The 16,783-nt window shown below is 40.4% G+C and overlaps 8 non-coding genes across 8 annotated transcripts; all 8 read right to left on the reverse strand.

Annotated features, from left to right (window-relative positions):
• Positions 1-529: 529 nt before the first annotated feature.
• TRNAC-GCA (transfer RNA cysteine (anticodon GCA)) lies at positions 530-601 on the reverse strand. Its single transcript has one exon. It is a non-coding gene; the product is annotated as a tRNA-Cys (tRNA).
• Positions 602-2,691: 2,090 nt separating this feature from the next.
• Positions 2,692-2,763, reverse strand: TRNAC-GCA (transfer RNA cysteine (anticodon GCA)). Its single transcript has one exon. It is a non-coding gene; the product is annotated as a tRNA-Cys (tRNA).
• A 2,092-nt stretch (positions 2,764-4,855) lies between these two features.
• Positions 4,856-4,927, reverse strand: TRNAC-GCA (transfer RNA cysteine (anticodon GCA)). Its single transcript has one exon. It is a non-coding gene; the product is annotated as a tRNA-Cys (tRNA).
• Positions 4,928-7,017: 2,090 nt separating this feature from the next.
• TRNAC-GCA (transfer RNA cysteine (anticodon GCA)) lies at positions 7,018-7,089 on the reverse strand. Its single transcript has one exon. It is a non-coding gene; the product is annotated as a tRNA-Cys (tRNA).
• Positions 7,090-9,179: 2,090 nt separating this feature from the next.
• On the reverse strand, positions 9,180-9,251 carry TRNAC-GCA (transfer RNA cysteine (anticodon GCA)). Its single transcript has one exon. It is a non-coding gene; the product is annotated as a tRNA-Cys (tRNA).
• Positions 9,252-11,343: 2,092 nt separating this feature from the next.
• TRNAC-GCA (transfer RNA cysteine (anticodon GCA)) lies at positions 11,344-11,415 on the reverse strand. Its single transcript has one exon. It is a non-coding gene; the product is annotated as a tRNA-Cys (tRNA).
• Positions 11,416-13,507: 2,092 nt separating this feature from the next.
• On the reverse strand, positions 13,508-13,579 carry TRNAC-GCA (transfer RNA cysteine (anticodon GCA)). Its single transcript has one exon. It is a non-coding gene; the product is annotated as a tRNA-Cys (tRNA).
• A 2,090-nt stretch (positions 13,580-15,669) lies between these two features.
• On the reverse strand, positions 15,670-15,741 carry TRNAC-GCA (transfer RNA cysteine (anticodon GCA)). The gene has a single exon. It is a non-coding gene; the product is annotated as a tRNA-Cys (tRNA).
• Between the last annotated feature and the right edge of the window lie 1,042 nt (positions 15,742-16,783).

A 16,783-nucleotide genomic window follows, 5' to 3' on the forward strand; every position in this document is an offset into this window, starting at 1 on the left:
TCCATGCCGTAAAACATTATCTGTGTGCTGCACACTACAGAATGTAGAAAGATGTATTAAAGTACACAGTATCATGCTGTGTACACAAATTTCAATTTGTCCCTGTGTGCCAATGTACGAACTCTTGTTTTACTCGAATTGATCCATGGTGCAGTTACTAGGCGTGAGTGTGAAAACTGTTAATATTCGCACAACAGTCTTAAGGATGCACATAAAACTTTGAGCTATTTTGTTTAAATCGTCGTTTTAGTGTGAAATACTTTCAATAAATCCCCAAGAATTGTAGAAAGTGATATAGAAAGAAATTGAAAGCTTCTTTCATGTGTGAAGGGGGCACCCAGATTGATCCATGGTGCAGTTACTGGGTGTGAGTGTGAAAACTGTTAATTTTCAACGAGTCATAAGGATGCACATAAAACTTTGAGCTATTTTGCTTAATTAGTCGTTTTAGTGTGACATACTTTAAAAAAATCCCCAAGAATTGAAAAAAGCGATACAGAAAGAAATTGACAGCTTCTTTAAAGTATTAAGGGGGCACCCGGATTTGAACCAGAGACCTCTTGATCTGCAGTCAAATGCTCTACCACTGAGCTATACCCCCTTGTTGTACTATCTGGAAGTGGATGGACTAGAAACTGCTGCTGTGGATCTCATCAGAACGGCTTCCTCTTTTATAGGCTCTCTATACCACCTGCTGATTTATTAGTCACACGGTCTGGGACACAGCCTGACTCATGCCCCTGGCTACAAGCTGATGGACACACTCAACACACCTGATGCTTCACTATTCACACCAAAATACATAGCATGACAGCAGGTCCTAGGCCAAGGGTGCCAATTCACTCTCAAGCTTACTCTTGCTTCACTAGTCACAGGGACTGCTATGGAGACCGGCTGCTGGTCCTTTCACACAACCCTCTTACGGACGCAGATAAAACCTAAAACTCTTTTTAATTAGTGGTTTTTCTGTGACATACTTTCAAGAAATCTCCAGAAATTGAAATAGGTAACAGAGAATTTTTTTTTTTGTTCCTTAAAAGGAGAAGTGGGAAGCAAGACTTGAACTGGGGACCTCTTGATCTGCAGTCACATACTTTACTGCTGAGCTATACACATCCTCTTTTCCTGAAATATGCCTTCACACACACCTTATTACTGCGAGCAGCAGGCTGTAGAGTGCAGACGTCACATATAATACCATGGATTCTGACTAGCACTGAGTTATACCTACTCTGGGATTCCAGCTGTGGGACTAGCTTACTCTCTTGTCTACTCACCATGCTGGAAGTGAGAGTGAGTCTTACACTCTTCTGCAATCACTCTGTGCCCTAAATTTCAGTCTTAGTCTCTCGTCTGCTCACTCTCTGCAGTAAGTGTGCAAAGCTGTCAGTGACTCAGCCAGTCTAAGCCTCCTAGCTCATTTAAAAATACACTGCCTCAGACATTGACAGAACACAACTCTAGTGAGGAAAGACTTCTTTTTAACAGTGCTTTGGTTAGCAGTACCATACAACTCTCACACAGTCACTATCTCTTCTAATCGATGCAAGTTCACATAGATGTCTTTTAAAATGCAATTTCTGTGTCCCTCACGTGGTAATGTCTTTAACAATGCTATATCTTTCTTTATGGTAAAACAATTTGATATGGTATACATATTGGACCAGTCTTACTGTACATTCTAGTAACGGTAAGCTGGCGTGATACTAGTGAAACACACTAGAAACAGTACACAGGCCAGTCACAGTGTACCAGCATTTGGGTCGAGTTTTGTCTAGCCGACGTTACCTTACATACTAATTACAGTAAATAGGTGTGCTACTGGAGAAAGACACAAGTAACAGCATGCAGGCATTTGTTTCTTACACATATTACTATCAGTAAGCACACATGCTACTGTCCAAACTCAGTTCTAAAACTGCAGAGACTTCTGTTACAGTATAAGGACATTTGTGAAAGCATTACGGGCATACAGTGTCCACACACTCACATCTTTGCTGCTGTACAGGCACACAGTGTTTCTTAAAGCACAACAAATCAGCTGTGCTGTGGTAAATACAGTGGAATTTAGAAACTTGTGATTTGTTTACCTATGTATTTTTTCTTTGCACCTGCAATTTCTGCTATATGCTCAATTATTAGAAGCAATGCTTGTTAATAAATCCATGCCGTAAAACATTATCTGTGTGCTGCACACTACAGAATGTAGAAAGATGTATTAAAGTACACAGTATCATGCTGTGTACACAAATTTCAATTTGTCCCTGTGTGCCAATGTACGAACTCTTGTTTTACTCGAATTGATCCATGGTGCAGTTACTGGGCGTGAGTGTGAAAACTGTTAATATTCGCACAACAGTCTTAAGGATGCACATAAAACTTTGAGCTATTTTGTTTAAATCGTCGTTTTAGTGTGAAATACTTTCAATAAATCCCCAAGAATTGTAGAAAGTGATATAGAAAGAAATTGAAAGCTTCTTTCATGTGTGAAGGGGGCACCCAGATTGATCCATGGTGCAGTTACTGGGTGTGAGTGTGAAAACTGTTAATTTTCAACGAGTCATAAGGATGCACATAAAACTTTGAGCTATTTTGCTTAATTAGTCGTTTTAGTGTGACATACTTTCAAAAAATCCCCAAGAATTGAAAAAAGCGATACAGAAAGAAATTGACAGCTTCTTTAAAGTATTAAGGGGGCACCCGGATTTGAACCAGAGACCTTTTGATCTGCAGTCAAATGCTCTACCACTGAGCTATACCCCCTTGTTGTACTATTTGGAAGTGGATGGACTAGAAACTGCTGCTGTGGATCTCATCAGAACGGCTTCCTCTTTTATAGGCTCTCTATACCACCGGCTGATTTATTAGTCACAGGGTCTGGGACACAGCCTGACTCATGCCCCTGGCTACAAGCTGATGGACACACTCAACACACCTGATGCTTCACTATTCACACCAAAATACATAGCATGACAGCAGGTCCTAGGCCAAGGGTGCCAATTCACTCTCAAGCTTACTCTTGCTTCACTAGTCACAGGGACTGCTATGGAGACCGGCTGCTGGTCCTTTCACACAACCCTCTTACGGACGCAGATAAAACCTAAAACTCTTTTTAATTAGTGGTTTTTCTGTGACATACTTTCCAGAAATCTCCAGAAATTGAAATAAGTAACAGAGAATTTTTTTTTTGTTCCTTAAAAGGAGAAGTGGGAAGCAAGACTTGAACTGGGGACCTCTTGATCTGCAGTCACATACTTTACTGCTGAGCTATACACATCCTCTTTTCCTGAAATATGCTTTCACACACACCTTATTACTGCGAGCAGCAGGCTGTAGAGTGCAGACGTCACATATAATACCATGGACTCTGACTAGCACTGAGTTATACCTACTCTGGGATTCCAGCTGTGGGACTAGCTTACTCTCTTGTCTACTCACCATGCTGGAAGTGAGAGTGAGTCTTACTCTCTTCTGCAATCACTCTGTGCCCTAAATTTCAGTCTTAGTCTCTCGTCTGCTCACTCTCTGCAGTAAGTGTGCAAAGCTGTCAGTGACTCAGCCAGTCTAAGCCTCCTAGCTCATTTAAAAATCAACTGCCTCAGACATTGACAGAACACAACTCTAGTGAGGAAAGACTTCTTTTTAACAGTGCTTTGGTTAGCAGTACCATACAACTCTCACACAGTCACTATCTCTTCTAATCGATGCAAGTTCACATAGATGTCTTTTAAAATGCAATTTCTGTGTCCCTCACGTGGTAATGTCTTTAACAATGCTATATCTTTGTTTTATGGTAAAACAATTTGATATGGTATACATATTGGACCAGTCTTACTGTACATTCTAGTAACGGTAAGCTGGCGTGATACTAGTGAAACACACTGGAAACAGTACACAGGCCAGTAACAGTGTACCAGCATTTGGGTCCAGTTTTGTCTAGCCGACGTTACCTTACATACTAATTACAGTAAATAGGTGTGCTACTGGAGAAAGACACAAGTAACAGCATGCAGGCATTTGTTTCTTACACATATTACTATCAGTAAGCACACATGCTACTGTCCAAACTCAGTTCTAAAACTGCAGAGACTTCTGTTACAGTATAACGACATTTGTGAAAGCATTACGGGCATACAGTGTCAACACACTCACATCTTTGCTGCTGTACAGGCACACAGTGTTTCTTAAAGCACAACAAATCAGCTGTGCTGTGGTAAATACAGTGGAATTTAGAAACTTGTGATTTGTTTACCTATGTATTTTTTCTTTGCACCTGCAATTTCTGCTATATGCTCAATTATTAGAAGCAATGCTTGTTAATAAATCCATGCCGTAAAACATTATCTGTGTGCTGCACACTACAGAATGTAGAAAGATGTATTAAAGTACACAGTATCATGCTGTGTACACAAATTTCAATTTTTCCCTGTGTGCCAATGTACGAACTCTTGTTTTACTCGAATTGATCCATGGTGCAGTTACTGGGCGTGAGTGTGAAAACTGTTAATTTTCGCACAACAGTCTTAAGGATGCACATAAAACTTTGAGCTATTTTGTTTAAATAGTCGTTTTAGTGTGAAATACTTTCAATAAATCCCCAAGAATTGTAGAAAGTGATATAGAAAGAAATTGAAAGCTTCTTTCATGTGTGAAGGGAGCACCCAGATTGATCCATGGTGCAGTTACTGGGTGTGAGTGTGAAAACTGTTAATTTTCAACAAGAGTCATAAGGATGCACATAAAACTTTGAGCTATTTTGCTTAATTAGTCGTTTTAGTGTGACATACTTTCAAAAAATCCCCAAGAATTGAAAAAAGCGATACAGAAAGAAATTGACAGCTTCTTTAAAGTATTAAGGGGGCACCCGGATTTGAACTAGGGACCTCTTGATCTGCAGTCAAATGCTCTACCACTGAGCTATACCCCCTTGTTATACTATCTGGAAGTGGATGGACTAGAAACTGCTGCTGTGGATCTCATCAGAACAGCTTCCTCTTTTATAGGCTCTCTATACCACCTGCTGATTTATTAGTCACAGGGTCTGGGACACAGCCTGACTCATGCCCCTGGCTACAAGCTGATGGACACACTCAACACACCTGATGCTTCACTATTCACACCAAAATACATAGCATGACAGCAGGTCCTAGGCCAAGGGTGCCAATTCACTCTCAAGCTTACTCTTGCTTCACTAGTCACAGGGACTGCTATGGATACCGGCTGCTGGTCCTTTCACACAACCCTCTTACGGACGCAGATAAAACCTAAAACTCTTTTTAATTAGTGGTTTTTCTGTGACATACTTTCAAGAAATCTCCAGAAATTGAAATAAGTAACAGATAATTTTTTTTTTGTTCCTTAAAAGGAGAAGTGGGAAGCAAGACTTGAACTGGGGACCTCTTGATCTGCAGTCACATACTTTACTGCTGAGCTATACACATCCTCTTTTCCTGAAATATGCCTTCACACACACCTTATTACTGCGAGCAGCAGGCTGTAGAGTGCAGACGTCACATATAATACCATGGATTCTGACTAGCACTGAGTTATACCTACTCTGGGATTCCAGCTGTGGGACTAGCTTACTCTCTTGTCTACTCACCATGCTGGAAGTGAGAGTGAGTCTTACACTCTTCTGCAATCACTCTGTGCCCTAAATTTCAGTCTTAGTCTCTCGTCTGCTCACTCTCTGCAGTAAGTGTGCAAAGCTGTCAGTGACTCAGCCAGTCTAAGCCTCCTAGCTCATTTAAAAATACACTGCCTCAGACATTGACAGAACACAACTCTAGTGAGGAAAGACTTCTTTTTAACAGTGCTTTGGTTAGCAGTACCATACAACTCTCACACAGTCACTATCTCTTCTAATCGATGCAAGTTCACATAGATGTCTTTTAAAATGCAATTTCTGTGTCCCTCACGTGGTAATGTCTTTAACAATGCTATATCTTTGTTTTATGGTAAAACAATTTGATATGGTATACATATTGGACCAGTCTTACTGTACATTCTAGTAACGGTAAGCTGGCGTGATACTAGTGAAACACACTGGAAACAGTACACAGGCCAGTCACAGTGTACCAGCATTTGGGTCCAGTTTTGTCTAGCCGACGTTACCTTACATACTAATTACAGTAAATAGGTGTGCTACTGGAGAAAGACACAAGTAACAGCATGCAGGCATTTGTTTCTTACACATATTACTATCAGTAAGCACACATGCTACTGTCCAAACTCAGTTCTAAAACTGCAGAGACTTCTGTTACAGTATAAGGACATTTGTGAAAGCATTACGGGCATACAGTGTCCACACACTCACATCTTTGCTGCTGTACAGGCACACAGTGTTTCTTAAAGCACAACAAATCAGCTGTGCTGTGGTAAATACAGTGGAATTTAGAAACTTGTGATTTGTTTACCTATGTATTTTTTCTTTGCACCTGCAATTTCTGCTATATGCTCAATTATTAGAAGCAATGCTTGTTAATAAATCCATGCCGTAAAACATTATCTGTGTGCTGCACACTACAGAATGTAGAAAGATGTATTAAAGTACACAGTATCATGCTGTGTACACAAATTTCAATTTGTCCCTGTGTGCCAATGTACGAACTCTTGTTTTACTCGAATTGATCCATGGTGCAGTTACTAGGCGTGAGTGTGAAAACTGTTAATATTCGCACAACAGTCTTAAGGATGCACATAAAACTTTGAGCTATTTTGTTTAAATCGTCGTTTTAGTGTGAAATACTTTCAATAAATCCCCAAGAATTGTAGAAAGTGATATAGAAAGAAATTGAAAGCTTCTTTCATGTGTGAAGGGGGCACCCAGATTGATCCATGGTGCAGTTACTGGGTGTGAGTGTGAAAACTGTTAATTTTCAACGAGTCATAAGGATGCACATAAAACTTTGAGCTATTTTGCTTAATTAGTCGTTTTAGTGTGACATACTTTAAAAAAATCCCCAAGAATTGAAAAAAGCGATACAGAAAGAAATTGACAGCTTCTTTAAAGTATTAAGGGGGCACCCGGATTTGAACCAGAGACCTCTTGATCTGCAGTCAAATGCTCTACCACTGAGCTATACCCCCTTGTTGTACTATCTGGAAGTGGATGGACTAGAAACTGCTGCTGTGGATCTCATCAGAACGGCTTCCTCTTTTATAGGCTCTCTATACCACCTGCTGATTTATTAGTCACACGGTCTGGGACACAGCCTGACTCATGCCCCTGGCTACAAGCTGATGGACACACTCAACACACCTGATGCTTCACTATTCACACCAAAATACATAGCATGACAGCAGGTCCTAGGCCAAGGGTGCCAATTCACTCTCAAGCTTACTCTTGCTTCACTAGTCACAGGGACTGCTATGGAGACCGGCTGCTGGTCCTTTCACACAACCCTCTTACGGACGCAGATAAAACCTAAAACTCTTTTTAATTAGTGGTTTTTCTGTGACATACTTTCAAGAAATCTCCAGAAATTGAAATAGGTAACAGAGAATTTTTTTTTTTGTTCCTTAAAAGGAGAAGTGGGAAGCAAGACTTGAACTGGGGACCTCTTGATCTGCAGTCACATACTTTACTGCTGAGCTATACACATCCTCTTTTCCTGAAATATGCCTTCACACACACCTTATTACTGCGAGCAGCAGGCTGTAGAGTGCAGACGTCACATATAATACCATGGATTCTGACTAGCACTGAGTTATACCTACTCTGGGATTCCAGCTGTGGGACTAGCTTACTCTCTTGTCTACTCACCATGCTGGAAGTGAGAGTGAGTCTTACACTCTTCTGCAATCACTCTGTGCCCTAAATTTCAGTCTTAGTCTCTCGTCTGCTCACTCTCTGCAGTAAGTGTGCAAAGCTGTCAGTGACTCAGCCAGTCTAAGCCTCCTAGCTCATTTAAAAATACACTGCCTCAGACATTGACAGAACACAACTCTAGTGAGGAAAGACTTCTTTTTAACAGTGCTTTGGTTAGCAGTACCATACAACTCTCACACAGTCACTATCTCTTCTAATCGATGCAAGTTCACATAGATGTCTTTTAAAATGCAATTTCTGTGTCCCTCACGTGGTAATGTCTTTAACAATGCTATATCTTTCTTTATGGTAAAACAATTTGATATGGTATACATATTGGACCAGTCTTACTGTACATTCTAGTAACGGTAAGCTGGCGTGATACTAGTGAAACACACTAGAAACAGTACACAGGCCAGTCACAGTGTACCAGCATTTGGGTCGAGTTTTGTCTAGCCGACGTTACCTTACATACTAATTACAGTAAATAGGTGTGCTACTGGAGAAAGACACAAGTAACAGCATGCAGGCATTTGTTTCTTACACATATTACTATCAGTAAGCACACATGCTACTGTCCAAACTCAGTTCTAAAACTGCAGAGACTTCTGTTACAGTATAAGGACATTTGTGAAAGCATTACGGGCATACAGTGTCCACACACTCACATCTTTGCTGCTGTACAGGCACACAGTGTTTCTTAAAGCACAACAAATCAGCTGTGCTGTGGTAAATACAGTGGAATTTAGAAACTTGTGATTTGTTTACCTATGTATTTTTTCTTTGCACCTGCAATTTCTGCTATATGCTCAATTATTAGAAGCAATGCTTGTTAATAAATCCATGCCGTAAAACATTATCTGTGTGCTGCACACTACAGAATGTAGAAAGATGTATTAAAGTACACAGTATCATGCTGTGTACACAAATTTCAATTTGTCCCTGTGTGCCAATGTACGAACTCTTGTTTTACTCGAATTGATCCATGGTGCAGTTACTGGGCGTGAGTGTGAAAACTGTTAATATTCGCACAACAGTCTTAAGGATGCACATAAAACTTTGAGCTATTTTGTTTAAATCGTCGTTTTAGTGTGAAATACTTTCAATAAATCCCCAAGAATTGTAGAAAGTGATATAGAAAGAAATTGAAAGCTTCTTTCATGTGTGAAGGGGGCACCCAGATTGATCCATGGTGCAGTTACTGGGTGTGAGTGTGAAAACTGTTAATTTTCAACGAGTCATAAGGATGCACATAAAACTTTGAGCTATTTTGCTTAATTAGTCGTTTTAGTGTGACATACTTTCAAAAAATCCCCAAGAATTGAAAAAAGCGATACAGAAAGAAATTGACAGCTTCTTTAAAGTATTAAGGGGGCACCCGGATTTGAACCAGAGACCTTTTGATCTGCAGTCAAATGCTCTACCACTGAGCTATACCCCCTTGTTGTACTATTTGGAAGTGGATGGACTAGAAACTGCTGCTGTGGATCTCATCAGAACGGCTTCCTCTTTTATAGGCTCTCTATACCACCGGCTGATTTATTAGTCACAGGGTCTGGGACACAGCCTGACTCATGCCCCTGGCTACAAGCTGATGGACACACTCAACACACCTGATGCTTCACTATTCACACCAAAATACATAGCATGACAGCAGGTCCTAGGCCAAGGGTGCCAATTCACTCTCAAGCTTACTCTTGCTTCACTAGTCACAGGGACTGCTATGGAGACCGGCTGCTGGTCCTTTCACACAACCCTCTTACGGACGCAGATAAAACCTAAAACTCTTTTTAATTAGTGGTTTTTCTGTGACATACTTTCCAGAAATCTCCAGAAATTGAAATAAGTAACAGAGAATTTTTTTTTTGTTCCTTAAAAGGAGAAGTGGGAAGCAAGACTTGAACTGGGGACCTCTTGATCTGCAGTCACATACTTTACTGCTGAGCTATACACATCCTCTTTTCCTGAAATATGCTTTCACACACACCTTATTACTGCGAGCAGCAGGCTGTAGAGTGCAGACGTCACATATAATACCATGGACTCTGACTAGCACTGAGTTATACCTACTCTGGGATTCCAGCTGTGGGACTAGCTTACTCTCTTGTCTACTCACCATGCTGGAAGTGAGAGTGAGTCTTACTCTCTTCTGCAATCACTCTGTGCCCTAAATTTCAGTCTTAGTCTCTCGTCTGCTCACTCTCTGCAGTAAGTGTGCAAAGCTGTCAGTGACTCAGCCAGTCTAAGCCTCCTAGCTCATTTAAAAATCAACTGCCTCAGACATTGACAGAACACAACTCTAGTGAGGAAAGACTTCTTTTTAACAGTGCTTTGGTTAGCAGTACCATACAACTCTCACACAGTCACTATCTCTTCTAATCGATGCAAGTTCACATAGATGTCTTTTAAAATGCAATTTCTGTGTCCCTCACGTGGTAATGTCTTTAACAATGCTATATCTTTGTTTTATGGTAAAACAATTTGATATGGTATACATATTGGACCAGTCTTACTGTACATTCTAGTAACGGTAAGCTGGCGTGATACTAGTGAAACACACTGGAAACAGTACACAGGCCAGTAACAGTGTACCAGCATTTGGGTCCAGTTTTGTCTAGCCGACGTTACCTTACATACTAATTACAGTAAATAGGTGTGCTACTGGAGAAAGACACAAGTAACAGCATGCAGGCATTTGTTTCTTACACATATTACTATCAGTAAGCACACATGCTACTGTCCAAACTCAGTTCTAAAACTGCAGAGACTTCTGTTACAGTATAACGACATTTGTGAAAGCATTACGGGCATACAGTGTCAACACACTCACATCTTTGCTGCTGTACAGGCACACAGTGTTTCTTAAAGCACAACAAATCAGCTGTGCTGTGGTAAATACAGTGGAATTTAGAAACTTGTGATTTGTTTACCTATGTATTTTTTCTTTGCACCTGCAATTTCTGCTATATGCTCAATTATTAGAAGCAATGCTTGTTAATAAATCCATGCCGTAAAACATTATCTGTGTGCTGCACACTACAAAATGTAGAAAGATGTATTAAAGTACACAGTATCATGCTGTGTACACAAATTTCAATTTTTCCCTGTGTGCCAATGTACGAACTCTTGTTTTACTCGAATTGATCCATGGTGCAGTTACTGGGCGTGAGTGTGAAAACTGTTAATTTTCGCACAACAGTCTTAAGGATGCACATAAAACTTTGAGCTATTTTGTTTAAATAGTCGTTTTAGTGTGAAATACTTTCAATAAATCCCCAAGAATTGTAGAAAGTGATATAGAAAGAAATTGAAAGCTTCTTTCATGTGTGAAGGGAGCACCCAGATTGATCCATGGTGCAGTTACTGGGTGTGAGTGTGAAAACTGTTAATTTTCAACAAGAGTCATAAGGATGCACATAAAACTTTGAGCTATTTTGCTTAATTAGTCGTTTTAGTGTGACATACTTTCAAAAAATCCCCAAGAATTGAAAAAAGCGATACAGAAAGAAATTGACAGCTTCTTTAAAGTATTAAGGGGGCACCCGGATTTGAACTAGGGACCTCTTGATCTGCAGTCAAATGCTCTACCACTGAGCTATACCCCCTTGTTATACTATCTGGAAGTGGATGGACTAGAAACTGCTGCTGTGGATCTCATCAGAACAGCTTCCTCTTTTATAGGCTCTCTATACCACCTGCTGATTTATTAGTCACAGGGTCTGGGACACAGCCTGACTCATGCCCCTGGCTACAAGCTGATGGACACACTCAACACACCTGATGCTTCACTATTCACACCAAAATACATAGCATGACAGCAGGTCCTAGGCCAAGGGTGCCAATTCACTCTCAAGCTTACTCTTGCTTCACTAATCACAGGGACTGCTATGGAGACCGGCTGCTGGTCCTTTCACACAACCCTCTTACGGACGCAGATAAAACCTAAAACTCTTTTTAATTAGTGGTTTTTCTGTGACATACTTTCAAGAAATCTCCAGAAATTGAAATAAGTAACAGAGAATTTTTTTTTTGTTCCTTAAAAGGAGAAGTGGGAAGCAAGACTTGAACTGGGGACCTCTTGATCTGCAGTCACATACTTTACTGTTGAGCTATACACATCCTCTTTTCCTGAAATATGCCTTCACACACACCTTATTACTGCGAGCAGCAGGCTGTAGAGTGCAGACTTCACATATAATACCATGGACTCTGACTAGCACTGAGTTATACCTACTCTGGGATTCCAGCTGTGGGACTAGCTTACTCTCTTGTCTACTCACCATGCTGGAAGTGAGAGTGAGTCTTACTCTCTTCTGCAATCACTCTGTGCCCTAAATTTCAGTCTTAGTCTGTCGTCTGCTCACTCTCTGCAGTAAGTGTGCAAAGCTGTCAGTGACTCAGCCAGTCTAAGCCTCCTAGCTCATTTAAAAATCCACTGCCTCAGACATTGACAGAACACAACTCTAGTGAGGAAAGACTTCTTTTTAACAGTGCTTTGGTTAGCAGTACCATACAACTCTCACACAGTCACTATCTCTTCTAATCGATGCAAGTTCACATAGATGTCTTTTAAAATGCAATTTCTGTGTCCCTCACGTGGTAATGTCTTTAACAATGCTATATCTTTGTTTTATGGTAAAACAATTTGATATGGTATACATATTGGACCAGTCTTACTGTACATTCTAGTAACGGTAAGCTGGCGTGATACTAGTGAAACACACTGGAAACAGTACACAGGCCAGTCACAGTGTACCAGCATTGGGGTCCAGTTTTGTCTAGCCGACGTTACCTTACATACTAATTACAGTAAATAGGTGTGCTACTGGAGAAAGACACAAGTAACAGCATGCAGGCATTTGTTTCTTACACATATTACTATCAGTAAGCACACGTGCTACTGTCCAAACTCAGTTCTAAAACTGCAGAGACTTCTGTTACAGTATAAGGACATTTGTGAAAGCATTACGGGAATACAGTGTCCACACACTCACATCTTTGCTGCTGTACAGGCACACAGTGTTTCTTAAAGCACAACAAATCAGCTGTGCTGTGGTAAATACAGTGGAATTTAGAAACTTGTGATTTGTTTACCTATGTATTTTTTCTTTGCACCTGCAATTTCTGCTATATGCTCAATTATTAGAAGCAATGCTTGTTAATAAATCCATGCCGTAAAACATTATCTGTGTGCTGCACACTACAGAATGTAGAAAGATGTATTAAAGTACACAGTATCATGCTGTGTACACAAATTTCAATTTGTCCCTGTGTGCCAATGTACGAACTCTTGTTTTACTCGAATTGATCCATGGTGCAGTTACTGGGCGTGAGTGTGAAAACTGTTAATTTTCGCACAACAGTCTTAAGGATGCACATCAAACTTTGAGCTATTTTGTTTAAATCGTCGTTTTAGTGTGAAATACTTTCAATAAATCCCCAAGAATTGTAGAAAGTGATATAGAAAGAAATTGAAAGCTTCTTTCATGTGTGAAGGGGGCACCCAGATTGATCCATGGTGCAGTTACTGGGTGTGAGTGTGAAAACTGTTAATTTTCAACAAGAGTCATAAGGATGCACATAAAACTTTGAGCTATTTTGCTTAATTAGTCGTTTTAGTGTGACATACTTTCAAAAAATCCCCAATAATTGAAAAAAGCGATACAGAAAGAAATTGACAGCTTCTTTAAAGTATTAAGGGGGCACCCGGATTTGAACCAGAGACCTCTTGATCTGCAGTCAAATGCTCTACCACTGAGCTATACCCCCTTGTTGTACTAGCTGGAAGTGGATGGACTAGAAACTGCTGCTGTGGATCTCATCAGAACGGCTTCCTCTTTTATAGGCTCTCTATACCACCTGCTGATTTATTAGTCACAGGGTCTGGGACATAGCCTGACTCATGCCCCTGGCTACAAGCTGATGGACACACTCAACACACCTGATGCTTCTCTATTCACACCAAAATACATAGCATGACAGCAGGTCCTAGGCCAAGGGTGCCAATTCACTCTCAAGCTTACTCTTGCTTCACTAGTCACAGGGACTGCTATGGAGACCGGCTGCTGGTCCTTTCACACAACCCTCTTACGGACGCAGATAAAACCTAAAACTCTTTTTAATTAGTGGTTTTTCTGTGACATACTTTCAAGAAATCTCCAGAAATTGAAATAAGTAACAGAGAATTTTTTTTTTGTTCCTTAAAAGGAGAAGTGGGAAGCAAGACTTGAACTGGGGACCTCTTGATCTGCAGTTACATACTTTACTGCTGAGCTATACACATCCTCTTTTCCTGAAATATGCCTTCACACACACCTTATTACTGCGAGCAGCAGGCTGTAGAGTGCAGACGTCACATATAATACCATGGACTCTGACTAGCACTGAGTTATACCTACTCTGGGATTTCAGCTGTGGGACTAGCTTACTCTCTTGTCTACTCACCATGCTGGAAGTGAGAGTGAGTCTTACTCTCTTCTGCAATCACTCTGTGCCCTAAATTTCAGTCTTAGTCTCTCGTCTGCTCACTCTCTGCAGTAAGTGTGCAAAGCTGTCAGTGACTCAGCCAGTCTAAGCCTCCTAGCTCATTTAAAAATACACTGCCTCAGACATTGACAGAACACAACTCTAGTGAGGAAAGACTTCTTTTTAACAGTGCTTTGGTTAGCAGTACCATACAACTCTCACACAGTCACTATCTCTTCTAATCGATGCAAGTTCACATAGATGTCTTTTAAAATGCAATTTCTGTGTCCCTCACGTGGTAATGTCTTTAACAATGCTATATCTTTGTTTTATGGTAAAACAATTTGATATGGTATACATATTGGACCAGTCTTACTGTACATTCTAGTAACGGTAAGCTGGCGTGATACTAGTGAAACACACTGGAAACAGTACACAGGCCAGTCACAGTGTACCAGCATTTGGGTCCAGTTTTGTCTAGCCGACGTTACCTTACATACTAATTACAGTAAATAGGTGTGCTACTGGAGAAAGACACAAGTAACAGCATGCAGGCATTTGTTTCTTACACATATTACTATCAGTAAGCACACATGCTACTGTCCAAACTCAGTTCTAAAACTGCAGAGACTTCTGTTACAGTATAAGGACATTTGTGAAAGCATTACGGGCATACAGTGTCCACACACTCACATCTTTGCTGCTGTACAGGCACACAGTGTTTCTTAAAGCACAACAAATCAGCTGTGCTGTGGTAAATACAGTGGAATTTAGAAACTTGTGATTTGTTTACCTATGTATTTTTTCTTTGCACCTGCAATTTCTGCTATATGCTCAATTATTAGAAGCAATGCTTGTTAATAAATCCATGCCGCAAAACATTATCTGTGTGCTGCACACTACAGAATGTAGAAAGATGTATTAAAGTACACAGTATCATGCTGTGTACACAAATTTCAATTTGTCCCTGTGTGCCAATGTACGAACTCTTGTTTTACTCGAATTGATCCATGGTGCAGTTACTAGGCGTGAGTGTGAAAACTGTTAATATTCGCACAACAGTCTTAAGGATGCACATAAAACTTTGAGCTATTTTGTTTAAATCGTCGTTTTAGTGTGAAATACTTTCAATAAATCCCCAAGAATTGTAGAAAGTGATATAGAAAGAAATTGAAAGCTTCTTTCATGTGTGAAGGGGGCACCCAGATTGATCCATGGTGCAGTTACTGGGTGTGAGTGTGAAAACTGTTAATTTTCAACGAGTCATAAGGATGCACATAAAACTTTGAGCTATTTTGCTTAATTAGTCGTTTTAGTGTGACATACTTTCAAAAAATCCCCAAGAATTGAAAAAAGCGATACAGAAAGAAATTGACAGCTTCTTTAAAGTATTAAGGGGGCACCCGGATTTGAACCAGAGACCTCTTGATCTGCAGTCAAATGCTCTACCACTGAGCTATACCCCCTTGTTGTACTATTTGGAAGTGGATGGACTAGAAACTGCTGCTGTGGATCTCATCAGAACGGCTTCCTCTTTTATAGGCTCTCTATACCACCTGCTGATTTATTAGTCACAGGGTCTGGGACACAGCCTGACTCATGCCCCTGGCTACAAGCTGATGGACACACTCAACACACCTGATGCTTCACTATTCACACCAAAATACATAGCATGACAGGAGGTCCTAGGCCAAGGGTGCCAATTCACTCTCAAGCTTACTCTTGCTTCACTAGTCACAGGGACTGCTATGGATACCGGCTGCTGGTCCTTTCACACAACCCTCTTACGGACGCAGATAAAACCTAAAACTCTTTTTAATTACTGTTTTTTCTGTGACATACTTTCAAGAAATCTCCAGAAATTGAAATAAGTAACAGAGAATTTTTTTTTTGTTCCTTAAAAGGAGAAGTGGGAAGCAAGACTTGAACTGGGGACCTCTTGATCTGCAGTCACATACTTTACTGCTGAGCTATACACATCCTCTTTTCCTGAAATATGCCTTCACACACACCTTATTACTGCGAGCAGCAGGCTGTAGAGTGCAGACGTCACATATAATACCATGGATTCTGACTAGCACTGAGTTATACCTACTCTGGGATTCCAGCTGTGGGACTAGCTTACTCTCTTGTCTACTCACCATGCTGGAAGTGAGAGTGAGTCTTACACTCTTCTGCAATCACTCTGTGCCCTAAATTTCAGTCTTAGTCTCTCGTCTGCTCACTCTCTGCAGTAAGTGTGCAAAGCTGTCAGTGACTCAGCCAGTCTAAGCCTCCTAGCTCATTTAAAAATACACTGCCTCAGACATTGACAGAACACAACTCTAGTGAGGAAAGACTTCTTTTTAACAGTGCTTTGGTTAGCAGTACCATACAACTCTCACACAGTCACTATCTCTTCTAATCGATGTAAGTTCACATAGATGTCTTTTAAAATGCAATTTCTGTGTCCCTCACGTGGTAATGTCTTTAACAATGCTATATCTTTGTTTTATGGTAAAACAATTT

Source organism: Pleurodeles waltl, chromosome 4_1, assembly GCF_031143425.1.
Source record: "Pleurodeles waltl isolate 20211129_DDA chromosome 4_1, aPleWal1.hap1.20221129, whole genome shotgun sequence".
NCBI lineage: Eukaryota > Metazoa > Chordata > Amphibia > Caudata > Salamandridae > Pleurodeles > Pleurodeles waltl.